Source organism: Ursus maritimus, unplaced genomic scaffold (genome assembly GCF_017311325.1).
Source record: "Ursus maritimus isolate PB19 unplaced genomic scaffold, ASM1731132v1 scaffold_32, whole genome shotgun sequence".
NCBI classification, from domain to species: Eukaryota; Metazoa; Chordata; class Mammalia; order Carnivora; family Ursidae; genus Ursus; species Ursus maritimus.
The window spans coordinates 21,459,344-21,475,472 of NW_024425786.1; the positions used below are offsets into that span (position 1 = coordinate 21,459,344).

General features: G+C 41.7%; 1 protein-coding gene across 6 annotated transcripts in view; it reads left to right on the forward strand.

Annotated features, from left to right (window-relative positions):
• Nucleotides 1–16,129, forward strand: part of EPB41 (erythrocyte membrane protein band 4.1) — a 192,485-nt gene that overhangs the window by 17,891 nt on the left and 158,465 nt on the right. Inside the window, exon 1 of one of the 6 annotated variants that reach the window (XM_040619138.1) lies at nt 965–1,225. The exons of the other annotated variants lie outside the window; for them this stretch is intronic. The gene's annotated coding sequence lies outside the window, so the exon portion shown is untranslated. Of the gene's footprint in view, nt 1–964; nt 1,226–16,129 lie in introns of those variants that run through there. 6 annotated transcript variants of the gene reach the window in all.

Consider the following 16,129-nt stretch of genomic DNA (forward strand, 5'->3'; position numbering starts at 1 on the left):
CTGATGTCAGTTGGCCTGGCTTCTTATCCTGGCAGGTCTAAGCCTCTCTGCCTCAGTGTTTTCATCTCTAGAATGGGAATACCAGAACCTGTCTTACCTTGTAGGGACCATGCTTAAAACATGAGCCTTCATTCTGCTCTGTGGGGTCCCAGCCTTTTTAGAGTTAAGCCTGGCAGGGAGTGTGAAGGGTCAAGGGGCCCCTGAAACTTCTGAAAGGAAATAAAGGCACATCAGGCTAACTATCAGAGCAACCCTAAGTTCAGCTGGAGCGCAGACCTCGGAAGCTAGGTTTTTATGATTTTGAGGGTGCCAGGGTAGAATTAGGAGACCCTTAAATGCAAAAGACAAGTAAAATCTTGGCGTGGCCACAACATTCAGCTTCCGTTTCGGGCCTTACACAGCAGCCAGAGAGGTAAGGCTCCACGAACGTCAGGGTGTGAATGGTGCCTAGAGACCATCAAGTTAGTAGATGGGGAAACTGAGACCCAGAGAAGCTGAGTGACTTACCCAAGGTCACGAAGTGCATTAGTGGGCAGTCGGCAGGCAGCAGACTGGGCTTTCCTTGAGGCTTTCAAATCTCGGCCTCTTACCTGGGCCTCCTCCCGGCGGAAGGGGCCTCACCTCGGTCCTGGGCACTAGCTGCCTCAATCCCCACGTGGGTGCTGCAGGGGCCGGGAACACCCGGACTCCAGAGCGAGTTCGACTTGCGCTTGCGCACACGCGGCCAGCCCCTTGCCTTTTCCCCTCTTTTTCCTTCCCCTCCCCGGCCCTTACCGGCCTAGAGGACGGGGGAAACTAGAGGAGCCCAGAACTTGTCCTCAGCCAATGGGCTGACGGGCCGCGGGCCCGGCCCCCTCCCTCCCTCAGTCTCCGTCCAATAGAAATTTACTACAATGTTGTGGCGAACGGAGGGGGAGGGGCGCGCGCGGGCTGGCTGGCTGCGGGCCCGGCGGCCTCGCCTCACGGAGGGAAGGCGGGAGGGCGCGCGCCGGGGCCGCCTGCTTGCTCGCTTGCTCGCTCGCTCGCTCACTCGCTCACTCGCTCACTCGCTCACTCGCTCGCTCCCTCCCTCCCTCCGCCGGTGGGTTAGTCAGTCAGTCCGCCAGCAGCCGGCGGGCCCGCGAGCCGCAGAGGGCCCGAGTCTCGGCGCCGGCGCCTTCTCCTGCCATTGTTCGTCGGGCGGCTGCAGCGGCGGGCTCGGGAGCCCGGGCCCCGGGGGCCACCGGTGAGGCGAGGCGGCTGCGGCGCGCTAGCGGGGTTGGGGGGCGCGGAGCTGTCCCCGAGGGGACGGTCCTGGCGGCCGCGGCGGCGCCGCAGCCTCTTTGTCTGCAGCCCCCCGCAGGCCCCGGGCCGGGGGCGCGGGCTCCGGGGCCTCCGCGCGCCGGAGGTTGAGGGGCTGCAGCCGGGACGCGGCCGGCCTGAGCAGAAAGAGGCGGGGGCTGCGCCGAGGGAGCGTTGCAAAGTTGGGCTTGGGGTCTGTTTTTGACGAGGTCTGCCAATCACTGTCCACGGGCAGGAGCCTTGGAAGGAAACCAAATGGAGGAGGATTGCGGGTTCCGGGCGGCGAAGGTGTTGGGTGCAGCCGCAGAGCAGTTTCTCCGTGACGAGGTGGCTGGGCTGTCTGGAGAAGTCCGGCACGGGCTGAGGGCTGGAGGGAGCCCTGGAAGGACTGTTGAGGCCTTCCCGCCAGAGACACCCGCCCCACTGAAAGAGTCCTCCGACCCCGAGGGCTCTGCCGCGCTCCCCTTAGCCTTCGCGGTTCCCAGTGACCAAAGGGTTAAATCTATTCTCTCAGCATCGTGACCTCTTTTTCAGTTCCTGCATCTGTCGGCTTGGAAATATTTCCTCCCGCTTGCTGGGCTGCTTCTACCTGTGGGGAGGCTGGATGTAGGCTCGCGCTCCGAGAGGCACCACCCGGCGATGGTTCCGGGCGGGGGCTTGCCAGACCAGGTCCCTCCGCCCCAGGAACGCGCGTTCTCTGGAGAGAAAGTGATCTCACGTGCAACAAATTGCTGACGGATTGGTTTCTGGCCACATGATAGCCACTGTCATCCTGTTGTTCCTCTAACTGTGCCCTACCATGAATGCCTAGTCTGTGGGGACTTGTCGTTTTTTGGCACCTGCTGCTGATTAGGAGATAGGTGTTTTGGTTTGGTTTTTAAGAGATGCCGAAACCTTTTTTTAGTAGTCTGGGTGATTTCACAGCTGCTATTTTGTTCTTTCTGTTTTTAGGGGAAAATTGCAAGAAATGGTTATGTCTTGTGGCTTGGATATTATTATAGTGGATTCATGCTCTCTGTATATGCTCTTGCTCGCTACTGTTTTTTGTATTCTCAGTCCTGGCAACAATTTTAGGTGGTTTACGCTTTTTAAATTTTTTTAAAAATAGATTTTATTTATTTATTTGACAGAGAGAGAAAGAGAGAGAGCGCTCAAGCAGGGGGGGAGCAGGCAGAGGGAGAAGCAGGCTCCCCGCTGAGCAGGGAGCCCATGTGGGGCTCGATCATCCCAGGACCCTGGGATCATGACCTGAGCCAAAGGCAGACGCTTAACCGTCTGAGCCTCCCAGGCGCCCCTGGTTTATGTTTTTAACAAAGCAGTTGATATACATATCGCCCTTACTTTTCATGGAAACTTGATGTACTCTTCATTTCCCTTTTCTGTAAGTTGGGAACATCATAAGTTCTTTGCCAGCTGTATAATTTTTGGTTTTGTGAATAGTTTCTTGGGGTGTTATTAACATAATCCATGTAGAGTAGGTAGCAGGATATCTGGCACACAGTCAGTACTCAATAAATGACAGATAAAAAATGGCTATAACAACATCAGATTGCCTTGGAATCAAGGTGCTAATTCAGAGTGCTTTCTACAAGAAGGTTATAATTAAGGTAAATACAAGAGTTATTCATATCTCTGGGGGAAACTGAAGTAGGGTATATCTTTGCCACTATTAAAAGTGAACTCACTGGCAAACCCAAGCTCACTGTGCTAACCTTCTGATTTCTTTTTCTTCTAGTAACAAAACCACACTTTTTTTTCCTTATGTAATTGAATTCAGTCTTGAAAAGAAATGTTTTTAATTTTTAGGCCTCGCCAAAATACTCGCAATGTGTTTACTAGTGTTTTATCCAAATATCTTATAATAAGTCCCCAATCTACCTTTTTACCTTTATTCTTCTTATTACTTGTAGTTTTCGCCTAAGAAGAATGGTCCAGTAATAACTCATGCTTTCCCATCTCTGTCTCTTTGGCCATGCAGTTCCATATATGCTCTTCCTGACTGTTTTCAGGTCTTTTACCTTAAAAATGCTCCATAGATTAGTAATTTGAAGTATGGGGAAAAGTTCCATATGTGGAAGGAACTTCGATGGAGTTTTTTGTTTTGTTTTGAATTTTCTTAGGGATTCATTTGTATGGCCAGCTAGTTTAGTTTTCTTTAGCTGGTGTTTGTTAAAAGGATTTAGGTCCTAAGTGTCCCATCCATACGTGTAGCCTTAGTAGTAGATGATGGCCTATGGTGGATTAAGAAAACTACTTAGGCTTCCATTCTATTCAGAGCTAAGAGCTCTACCAGTTGACGAGTTTAAGTTTAATGCTTGGAAATTGTGGCTGTCAGCAGATAGACTAAGCTAACAGAAATGGACTAAACTAATCTAAGCTAATAGACCCATCTTTTAGGTCGGTCGGCTTGCTTTATGCATCTCTTCTCTTTCTTGGTGGTCTAAGGGTCATCATTTCCTTAATGTTTGTTAAACACCCAAATCATATTTGTTGTTTTCAAGTAGTAGATGTGTTGAACAAACCTGTTTTAAACTAGTCTTATCCTCAGTATAAAATATAAAATAACATGATATAATAATTTATGTATTAGCAAAGTAATACACAAATTTTCCTCTGCATATTTAAAAGTACTTTCATCTATCCCCTTTCTTTTTTCCCAGTGAAACACTTATAAGGTGGGACGCCTGGGTGGCTCAGTCAGTTAAGCATCTGCCTTTGGCTCAGGTCATGATCCCAGAGTCCTGGGATCCTGTCCCACATTGGGCTCCTTGCTCAGCAAGGAGCCTGCTTCTCCCTCTGCTTGCCGTTCTCCCTGCTTGTGCACCCTGCTCTCTCTCTCTGATCAAAAAAACAAAAGAGGGGCGCCTGGGTGGCACAGCGGTTAAGCGCCCGCGTTGCCTTCAGGTCGTGGTGCCGGCCTTGTGTTATGGGGCCCCACATCAGACTCCTCCGCTATGAGCCTGCTTCTTCCTCTCCCACTCCCCCTGCTTGTGTTCCCTCTCTCGCTGGCTGTCTCTATCTCTGTCGAATAAATAAAAAAATCTTTAAAAACAAACAAACAAACAAACAAACAAACAAACACCAAAAAAGCCCTTCTGAGCTAATATCTAAATTAACAAGTCATTTTATTTTTTTATTATTTTATTTTTTTGAAGATTTTATTGCTTTATTTTAGAGAGAAAGAGCAGGGGCAGAGGGAAAGGGAGAGGGACAATCTTTTAGCTGCACTCAGTGCAGAGCCAGCTAAAGATTCTCCCTCTGCACTCAGTGCAGAGCCCCACATGAGACTCGATCTCACAACCCTGATATCACGACCTGAGCTGAAATCAGGAGTCCGACAGTTAACCATCTGAGCCACCCAGGCACCCCTAAATTAACAAATGATTTTAAATGATTCCTGTCTCTGAAAAAAATGTTCGTGGCATTTGTTGAGGTATGACCTATATATCTTTCTGTTATTCTTTTTTGTCAGGTTTGTGCCCTACATTTAAAGTTCGCCAGTGTGATGTTTTCTTGTGTGCAGCTTGAGTTCAACATTTTTGGAAATTACAGAGCTAGACTTACATCTCATTCTTGAGTTTTTATGGTCTTAATTTTAAACAGATTCATATTGTGGGAGATGGTGTGCTTACAGTATTATTTGGTTTCCTTCCTACTTTTGCTAAGAAAGCTTCAGAGTTAAGTCTGTCAGAAGTTGGCTAAAAGTCACAGGATTCTTAAATTCTCTGCAGGTATTTTGATATGCACAATCATAGATTGTGATTTAAAATATATGGTCTGTTATTTGTGATGTGAGTGATAAGGCTTGCATATATTGTTTTCTAGATGTCCAAATCCATTTTAATATTGGTGATCTGATTTTATAACTTTGGTATCTCAATGGCCATGGGGGTGGCGGCGCTGAATTTGGTTCTGAAATGAACAGGAGCACGTGTTTAGACCACAATCTGTTTCCCTGTTATCTAAGGAGCTGGCCAGCTCAAGTGCTGCCAGTGTATTTTTCCGAGTCTTATCAAATTTGTGATTGGTCACGTGGCATGTTCAGATGCAGATTCATCCCTACCTCTAAAGAACTTGTTTTTTTCTCTCTTGCTTGAGAATGCACCTTATTTTATTTGTGAGCTAAGCAGTAATAAATTTAAGAACTTTTTTCTTATGAACAACTTTGCTTTTTTCGCTAACACCCCCAATGATGGAACTTAAAAACTGTTAAAAGAGGCCTCTGAATTTATTAGTTATGAGCCTTATTTATGTAGAGAATCCAGAATTTTTGGAAGGTGATGGATTTATTGCATTTATAATAGCTTTTAGGTAGAAAAGAGCCAGATTCTAAATATATGTGTTAATGTTTGCTTTTTATTTAAGTTTGTTGTTATGTCATTGGTGGCTTACTGTGTGTCCTTTTTATGAGTAGATTCATGGTATGTTCAGTGAAATGCAGTGTAACAAATACTCTGGTGTACACACCGGATGAAATTAGTATTTTGATTTACTCTGCTGCTATTTAATGAATACACAGTGAGAAAGATTAACGAAGCTATAGCAAGGAACAGTATTCAGAAACTGAAGGCATTAGAAAGGAGAACTTTGATATTTTATTTTGAGTGCTGATCTTATTTAGAATTAACTGCCTCACTGACACCACTTCACATGTTGGTTTTAGGAAAGTTTAGTGAGAGAATCTGATTATGATGAAAGTCTGTTTATACTAAAGTTGTTAATTATATTTTATTTAAATGGGATTGTACCCACCTTGAAGTATTTGAAAATAAATTGGCTAGCTCTTTGGACTTTAAAGAAAAGCAAAATACCGATATCGGGTGTGGTCAGTATAATTCAAGGAATGACTTGGAGAGACTTTAATATATCCTACCCCCTAATCTTTATCAGCTTCCTCCAAAGTCCCCCTAAATAAATATGCTATCCCTAAAAGTCCCTTGTATATGAAATTCCAGAGCCATTCTGGCATCATGTTTTTTATTATTTTGTTATTGCACGTATTAAGACCAGTTCTCTTATTGCAGTTATCTCTTGATTATCTCCAGGATAAATCCATATGGATTAAACTGTGATTATTTATTGCTGTCTCCCTTTCATGGCTGAGGGTTCTTTGGGTCAATGCCACCAGATTAATTTGGGCCGTCTTCTATCATTCAGCTCTCAAGAGAATCTCTGTTTGTAGAAAATAAATTTGTTTCTGAGCTATGTGGAGTGGAGCCTTGGGTAGGGTTAAAGAAATCTTGGCAGAGTAGGTAGGAAGAGGCAAAATCGTCTGATGGAATAGGTGGGGACTATGACTAAATATTTATATTGATAAATAAGATTGGAAGAAGCAGTAGATGCTCTATTAGTATTAGCTAATTCTTTTTGTATCTGTATTCAATGTATAGGTGTAATTCTGTTTTTTTTTTTTTTAAGATTTTATTTATTTATTTGACAGAGACAGCCAGCAAGAGAGGGAACACAAGCAGGGGGAGTGGGAGAGGAAGAAGCAGGCTCCCAGCGGAGGAGCCTGATGTGGGGCTCAATCTCAGAACGCTGGGATCACGCCCTGAACCGAAGGCAGACGCTTAACGACTGCGCCACCCAGGCGCCCCCCGTAATTCTGTTATCTAATAATATTATCTATTAATGGGAACAGGAACACCTCAAATTGTTTTGGAAATAAGTGGAAATAATAAGATAAAATAAAATAGGATATACTATTTACTCCTGAAGTTAGTTTTGATTTATAAATGCAGCTTACCTGCTTCTTGTGCCTTCCATCCTCTACAAAAAGTATCCTAATCCAAACCAATTTGTTTGGTAAGGCACACTATATGTCTGAATTGTAACACTGGATACAATATAGACTGAAGTTTAAATACTTCCTACATTAATATTCATTCAGAAAACTTTTATATTCTATTTTGATAATATGCATTGAGTCATAAAAATGTTACAAAAGTTTTGAATAATTCTCAGTGCTTAACAACAGTAAAGCATAGGGTTATGTCAGGGATTTAACAACATTAAAGCATAGGGCATAAAGCATAGGTAAATTTAAGCCTGTGACTCACAAGTAAAGTAGAAACATACTCTCGGTAATTATGAGCGTATAGTGCTATGTCAAGGTTGAGTTGTGATTGCTATTGAGCTATTACTTAACGCTTATATAAATTAAATAACCCTATTAAAATTATTTTAACACAATGAGATCTTAACAGTTTGAATACATCATCTTATAAAGAATTGCCATTTTAATATATATGTCAAGTTGTTTTTTTTTTAACATTTTATTTATTTGACAGAGAGGGCGCACAAGTAGGGGGAGCAGCAGGCAGAGGGAGAGGGAGAAGCAGGCTCCTCGTCGCCAAGCTGGGAGCCCGATGTGGGGCTCAATCCCAGGACCCTGGGATCATGACCTGAGCCAAAGGCAGACGCCTAATGCCTGAGCCACCCAGGCGCCCCTGTATGTCAAGTATTTTAATTTACCACTTCGGAGTTCTACGTATATTAAAGTGAGAAGTGTTTCACTTGGATGATACACTTGGGACAGGTTATTGAAATAAATGTTTCCGCCTAGTTTTGACCATATAGACACAGGCAGAACTGTCAAGAACTCCAAGGATTTAAGCCCTCAAATTTTATTTATTTATTTTTAATGTTTGCTTATTTATTTATTTTTAAGAGATTTTTATTTTTAAGTAATCTCTACACCCAACATGGGGCTTGAACCCACAACCCCTGAGATCGAGCGTTACATGCTCCACCAACTGAGCCAGCCAGGCACCCCAAGTCCTCAAATTTTACCTGTCAACCATTTCAGTATGCAATAGGGACTCATGAAAGGGTTCTTAAAGAGAAGGGGTTTTTTTTTTTTTTTTTTTTGCTACCACCCACTTGCTGTTTCTTGCCCTTTTATCTTTTTTAATGATTAAGAGAATTGACACTGTTGCTAACTTACTACCTGTGCGTCCTGCTAATCTTGATGCTATTATGTAATTAGATAAACCTTTCGCATGGTGTCATATGATGTTGTATATATGTCCTCCCACACATGTGTCTTTAGAGTAATTTCTTTCCATCTGGTGTTGGAAATGAGCTCGTTGTGAGGTTATTTTTAAATCTTCAAGCTTTCTGGCATCCTCAACTCTTGAAATAACATAGTTGCTTTTGAAGGCCAGAAAATCCACATAGTATATTTAGTGTTTTTTTTTCCAGTGAAAATGTAAATAGTATTTTATTTTAAAAATCATATCCTGTGTTTTAAACCGGCAAAACAAATATTTTATTTTTAGATGGTCTCCAGATAATTTTGTTAAAAGGTAGGAAATAATCAGTCGGTTTTTGCCAAGTCGATAAAGTAAAGGAGAAGTACTTAAGGGAAAGGATGCCAACAATAAGAAACCTGTTAGAGGAAAGAGGTTTCAAAGATATTTATTCTCTGAAGGTTTATTGGTATCCTTTTCTGAACTCTTGCAGCATTTATTTGTTATATATCAGATTTGTTGTGTGTGTGTTTAAATTTTTTTTAAAAAAGATTTTATTTATTTGAGAGAGAGAGAGAGATTGAAAGTGTGAGTGGGAGGAGGGGCAGAGGGAGAAGCAGACTCCCTGCAGAGTAGGGAGCCCACTGTGGACCTCAGTCCCAGGACCCTGGGATCATGACCTGAGCCAAAGGCAGACGTTTAACCGACTGAGCCACCCAGGTGCCCTGTTGTGTGTTGTTTTATATTGTATATGAAACTCTATTCCCCAGTGAGATTGCCAGCTTCTGGAAGGCAGAGGGTCAATATCATCTTTCATTTCATCCTCATCCCCCAAACACAGATATTGTATAGTACAGTAGCTAGATACATAACAAAGGGGACACACTAGACATATAGAGGTATGGCGAGAATATGATTTCCCAGGATAATTAAGATTTACAATCTGGGTTGTAATTATGACTGCTTCTGATCGTCTCTCTGTGTACGTGTGTGTGAGTCATATTTTTTTGGAAAGTAAATCTCAGATATCATGACACTTTATTCCTAAAACGCTTTGGTATGGATATCCTACAAATAAAGACATTATCCTACATAACTGCAATACCATTATTATACCTAAGAAAATGAACAATATTTCTATAATATCATAATCCATATATATGGATTGGCTATTGGTTGCTAGTATATATATTGGCGTATAAATATATATATAACATATATTTGTTGATTGTGTGTGTGTGTGCGTGTATATATGTCATGCAGCCCAACATAGGGCTTGAACTCACAACTCTGAGATCCAGACGTGAGCTGTGATCAGGTGTTGGATGCTCAACTGACTAAGCCACCCAGGCACCCCCATATCCCATCACTATTTTGAGAGATTATTGTCATCTACTTAGCAAGATTCATCCAATAATTCCTTTTTTCCAGATGCTATTTTTGTTGACTTATTCTTGCTACTTGTTTGTCTCTAATATGACCATTAATGAACACTGGTGTTTGTAGGACTGAAAAGACTAGCCCTGGGGTGAATGATTGCATAGCGATCATAGCATCATTTATAAAAAAATATACTAAAGAATATGTCAGGTGGCTACAGGGCAAGGTGTTTCTGTTTTGTTTGGTTTTTAGACTTCTCTTATGCCTACTGTGGTAGGCAGCCTTTGAGATGGTCCCCAGTGATTCCCGCCTCCTGGTATTCATGCCCTTGTGTAATCTCTTCTGCTTGAGTGTGGCCTGGACCCGGTGACTTCACTTCTAATGAATAGAATACAGCACAAGTGGTGGGATGTTACTTCCAAGATTAGGTTACAGAAGGCTGTGGCTTTTGTCTTGGTCCCTCTTGGGTACTTCTGGCTCTCTTCCTGTCACTCGGATCATCAGCTGCCATAGCCTAAGAATGTACAGGTAGCCTATAAAGAGGCCCACGTGGTGAGAAACCAAGTCTGTCAGCAGCAATGTAAGTGAGCTTGGAAGCAGATCTTCTGAGGCCTGATAATAGCCATGTGAGTGAGCTTGGAAGTACATTCTTCAGGGAGAGTTGAGCCTTGAGTTGAGTGCAAATGTGGTTGACACTTGACTGCAACATCATGAGAGACCCTGAGCCAGAGGCACCCAGCTAAGTCATGCTTGAATTCTTGATCCACAGAAATTGAAATAATAAATGTTTGTTGTTTGAAGCCACCAGGGTTTGGGGGTATTTTTTTTTTTTAAGATTTTATTTTTAAGTAATCTCTACACCCAATGTGGGGCTCGAACTTACAACCCCAAGATCAAGAGCCTCATGTTCCACTGACTGAGCCAGCCAGGTGCCCCATTTTGGGGGTAATTTGTTATATAACAATAGATAGCTAATACATCTACCATTTATTAACTTAATAAATATCGATTGTCTGCTATTTTTTAAATTTTTTATTATTATGTTCAGTTAGCCATCATATAGGACATCATTAGTTTTTGATGTAGTGTTCAACAATTCCTTAGTTGTGTATAACACCCAGTGCTCATCACAACACTCATCTGCTATTTTTTAAAAGATTTATTTATTTATTTTGGGGGGAGGGGCAGAGGGAGAGGGAGAAAGAGCATCCTCAAGCAGACTCCCCACTGAGTGCAGAGCCTGACATGAGGCTTGATCCCAGGACCCTGAGATCCTGACCTGAGATGAAATCAAGAGTCAGTCACCCAAGTGACTGAGCCACCCAGGAGCCCTGATCATCTGCTATTTACAAAGCACTGTCCTAATTGTATTGGGACTCACAGTGAATAAAGTAGAAGAATTGTCTGTTCTAGAGCTTACATTTTAGTGGGAGAGAACAGATAATAAACATGTATACAAATCAGGGGTAAAGAAAAAGATTTTCACAGGAAAGCAGAATAAGGGGACAAAGAGTAAGGGAGGTGGGGTGGATACTTTAGATAGTAGATAAAGTGGTCAGAGACGACCTCTCTGGTAAGGCGACTTTTGAGCAGAGTCCTGAATGCTGTCTAGAGAAGAGCGTTCCAGGCAGAAGAACAATCAGCATGTTTGGTGTGAATGAGAAACATTAAGTAAGGCAGTGGGGTGGGATCAAATGATCTAGGGGAGATGGTAGGAGTTGAGTTCAGAAAGGTTGAGGTAGGAGAAGGAGCATTTCATGTAGTGCCTTGTTGGCTATGCTGTAGACTTTGCATTTTTTTCTGAGACAGGAGTTCTTGGGAGGATTTTGAGCAGAGGAATGGCATGCTCATTCATTTCATGCGTATTAATTGATTATCCACAACGAACAGGACCTTGTGGATGTCCGTGATCACAAAAATGTAGGAGACGTGACCCCTGTCCTAAGGAAGTTTAATGATCTAGTATTAGTAGAAATGATGGACATGCACAAAAAAATTTAAGAATAGAGGCGCTGTGTTATGGAAAGACATGTAGTTATGGGGAAAAATAAAGAGCAAAACCTAGATTAAAATTCTGGCTCTTCTACTTGGTTTAATACATTTCAGTGACTATTTACTGGGTGGTATTATATGGAGTTAAAATAATAATGCTAGTATTTATTGATGACCTGTTATGAGCTGAGCTCTGTGATGTGTGCTTTATAGATATGACATAGGTGTTAAAGAGTATGAGCTCCAGGGGCGCCTGGGTGGCTCAGTCGTTAAGCGTCTGCCTTCGGCTCAGGGCGTGATCCCAGCGTTCTGGGATCGAGCCCCACATCAGGCTCCTCCGCTGGAAGCCTGCTTCTCCCTCTCCCACTCCCCCTGCTTGTGTTCCCTGTCTCGCTGGCTGTCTCTATCTCTGTCAAATGAATAAATAAAAAAAAATCTTAAAAAAAAAAAAAAGAGGATGAGCTCCAGGGCTAGAATGCCTGGTTTTAATTTCTAGTTGTGTCACTCTTTAGCTGGTGACCTTGGGCAAATTACTTAACTTCTGTACCTCAGTGTTTATTATGTAACATGGTGATGATAAAAATATTTGTACCTTTTAAGGTTGTTATAATGATTAAATGAGCTAACATATGTAGAGTAGTTAGAACATTGGCACTAGACAAATGTTAGCCATTATTTTTGCATTTAAACCTCACTACAATCCCTATATAGCAGGTGTGATTAATCCCATTTTACATTTTAAGTTAAAAAGTTAAGTAACTTGTACAAAGTTGCACAACTAGCAAGTGAAAATTGTCTGCAAAACCACATTCTTTATGGCTGCACCTTTGCTCACTCAGTATGTCCATGAGCATGTGGGGAAGGAGAGATCTGGATACAGGCCTTCTGTTAAAGCTAATGATTTCTTAATGATTGTGCTCTTGTGAAAGTACTTTTCCATGCCTTAGTTTCCTCTTCTGTAAAAAGAAGCTCATACCCACACTACACAGAATACATGGTAATGGCAAAGAAAAACAAACCTTACTGTGTGCCTGTTACCTGCAGATACTCAGTAAGTGTTAGGTCCCTTTTCCCCTTGATAAAATATGGCCTCATGGAGATGGGAAATAATCTATGGTTAAGAAGAATAATTTTTGCATCTTGATCATATCTTTTTTGTACTTAAACTGTGTATCTATGTGTCTATATGATTATTATATGTAAATAACTATAATAGAGCTGTACAGAAATAAATACGGCTTTGTCTAGTGGTGATCTTTGGATTTGATTCGGACTTACATTGTAACATTTTTAAGCCTGTGTGTGTTTTCTAAAGACCCATTTCACAGCCACTCTGGTTTCATAGCTTCGTTTCCGGGTTGGTAGGACACGATCATGTGGTCGATGGCCCCATTGTTGCTTTTATCTTTTGCAGCAGATGTGAAAGTAAACATACGAGGTTGAAAAACAGGAAGGGGTTTGGCTGATGTTCGTTGGGAGGGTTTTTTTGCAGGGAAGCTTGTACATGAGCCACCTGAAATCTGAAGTGCTTTGAATCTTTGTGACTATTAGCAGATACAAAAAGAAATACCTTATTGTTATAATGTAATAAAAAAGCAAATGATTGTGCAGTTTAACGAATTCATGAATTTTTATATATTTCTGCATTTAAACATATTGGAGAAGTGAAAGAGTGTGTTCCTCTTTTTGTCTGAACAGCAAACTGATGTATAACTTTATAATCACCTGAATTCTGGGTTCTTTTTACCTATGGAATAATTTTTCGGTAAGGAAATATAGAGTTTTTTTGTTTTTGTTGAATATCTGTTCTAATATCAATACTTTGAACTTCAAAAGCCAAAACTTAAGACAGCGTTTTTCTAGTCGGCTCTTGTCTTTGTTCCTAAGGAAGGGAATTAACGCATGTCAAATGCTAGCTACAGAACAGGTACTGCTGTCCATATATGCTAACTAAGTGCGTATATTAAATGTAAATATTTCCATCTTTGATATTCAGTTCACAATGAGTTTTTATGGCTTTGGTGAAATCCCTTCCTCTTTCCCTTTTTCTCCTTCCCTCTTCTACCCTCCCTTTTTTCCTTCTTCCTCCTTTCTTAAATGATTCTCTCCCATACTCTCGCTGAACAGTTTTCTATTAATAGTATTTCGGAGGCAGTGTGATATAGCAGCCAATAAAGAGAGAAGTTTTGGAATCAGACCAGGGTTTACAGTAAGGTTGTTTCTGATAGGGAAAAAAACTGCTTTCTATTTTAATAAATAAAAGCCTGGAACCTCCAAAGTTGGCTTTAGAAGGAGATTTTGCACATGGGGTGGAATAATTGGAGTTCACAGCAAGGACTTTTGTTCCCAAAGATTGACCCGAGGAATGCCTTGCTGACCTCAGGGAGTATTGCTTTCTCTTTAATTTTCTGTCCCAAAGGTGAGTCTTCTCTTAATACTCCTGAAGTACACAGCTGAGACCAGTCTGGAACATTTAGTACTTTACTAAAGGCTAGGAGATATAAAAGGGAAATAAATACAAGTTACTAGTATGCTTTGATACAATCTGGCTCACAAGATAAAACTTCTTTTCAGTTTGTGGTCTTTCATTGGGATACCTCTCTTTTTGACTCTAACACGTATACCTGTCTTCTAGTGGCAGAAGCCATCTCCAGCTCTTCAACCTGGGAGTGCCACCAGAGCATTTCCGGATTGCTCTAAACCCACAGGAGAAGGGTCAGAGGACAAAGGGATTCTCTATCTTGCCAGCCTATGCTTATATCTGAGAGAAGACCCATTTCTTGCTTGTGATCAATACCAGGTCTATACAGCCCTTAGGGGAGACCACAGTTACCCATAGAATATCTAATTACCAATCACCGAAGACAAACACAAACAGTAGAGGGATTTCGGGGTAAAGGTGGGAGGGGGGTTTCATTTTAATCATTAACCTCGGATTGTATAATCTCTGATCATAGTTTAGTAATTTGGCACAAAATAGCTCTCAATGAATATTCCTTTCCCACTCTTTAATTCTTTTTTTTTATTTTTTTTATTTTTTTTAAAGATTTTATTTATTTATTCGACAGAGATAGAGACAGCCAGCGAGAGAGGGAACACAAGCAGGGGGAGTGGGAGAGGAAGAAGCAGGCTCACAGCAGAGGAGCCTGATGTGGGGCTCGATCCCATAATGCCGGGATCACGCCCTGAGCCGAAGGCAGGCGCTTAACCGCTGTGCCACCCAGGCGCCCCCCCACTCTTTAATTCTTAACACCATGTGATACCCTAGGAGCTACCTTTTGGTTTGTTGTAATTTTATCTCAGAGTTTTGCTTGAGGAGATTCTAGTATTTAATCAGGTCCAAGTTTGGCTGAAAACAGTGGTGGAAAACATAGCTTGGTGTGATCAGGATGGAACACCTGGTGCCCTGAGCAGGCTGAGTTTAAATGTGAAAGGAGGTGGCCTTTGTATCACAGACTATTAATTCTGGAAGAGGATATGGAACTAGGCTATCGATACAAGGTTCCTGAGCTTATTTCTAAGATAGCCAGAGTATTATGGTCAAAGACCTTCGGAGTCACAGACCTAGTTTAGAATCCTGGCTCTGATACTGATTAGCTGTGTGTAATGGGGCAAGTTCTCCTTCCTGTTTCTCAGTTTCTTCATCTGTTAAATTTATACGACATTTAACATTCACAAACCTACTTTTTAGAACTACTGAAAAAATTAGGAATAGTTGACCTTTGAACAAATTGGGGACTAGGAACACTGACCCCCTGCACAGTCAGAAATCCATGTATAACTTTTGATTCTTCAAAACTTAACTACTAATAGCCTGCTGTTGACCAAAAGCCTTACTGATACATAGGTGATGAACACTTACTTTGTGTATGTATTATATATGAATTCTTATAATAAAATAAGCTAGAGAAAATGTTATTAAGAAAGTCATAAGAAAGGGAAAATACATTAACAGTACTGCATTTATCAGAAAAATGCACATGTATTTATTTGACAGAGACAGCCAGCGAGAGAGGGAACACAAGCAGGGGGAGTGGGAGAGGAAGAAGCAGGCTCCCAGCAAAAGAGCCTGATGTAGGGCTCGATCCCAGGATTCCGGGATCACGCCCTGAGGAGAAGGCAGACACTTAACCCACCCAGGCGCCCCTAGAATTTTCAGGGTTTATCCACATGGTAGCATGTATCAATAGCTCCTTCCTTTTTTTTTGCTGGATAATATTACATTGTACAGATATACCACATTTTATTTTTTATTTTTATTCAATTTTTAAAAATTGAAGTATAATTAACATACAATGTTATATTAATTTCAGGTGTGCAACCATTTCGTCAACAATGTGTAATTACCATTTGTCATCATACAATGTTATTGAAATATGATTGATTCCTTATGCTGTACTTTTCATCTCCATGACTTATTTTATAAGTGGAATTTTGTGCTTCTTTATCTTTTTCACTCCCCCCCCCATTTTATTTATTCATTCATCAACTGATAGACATTTGTG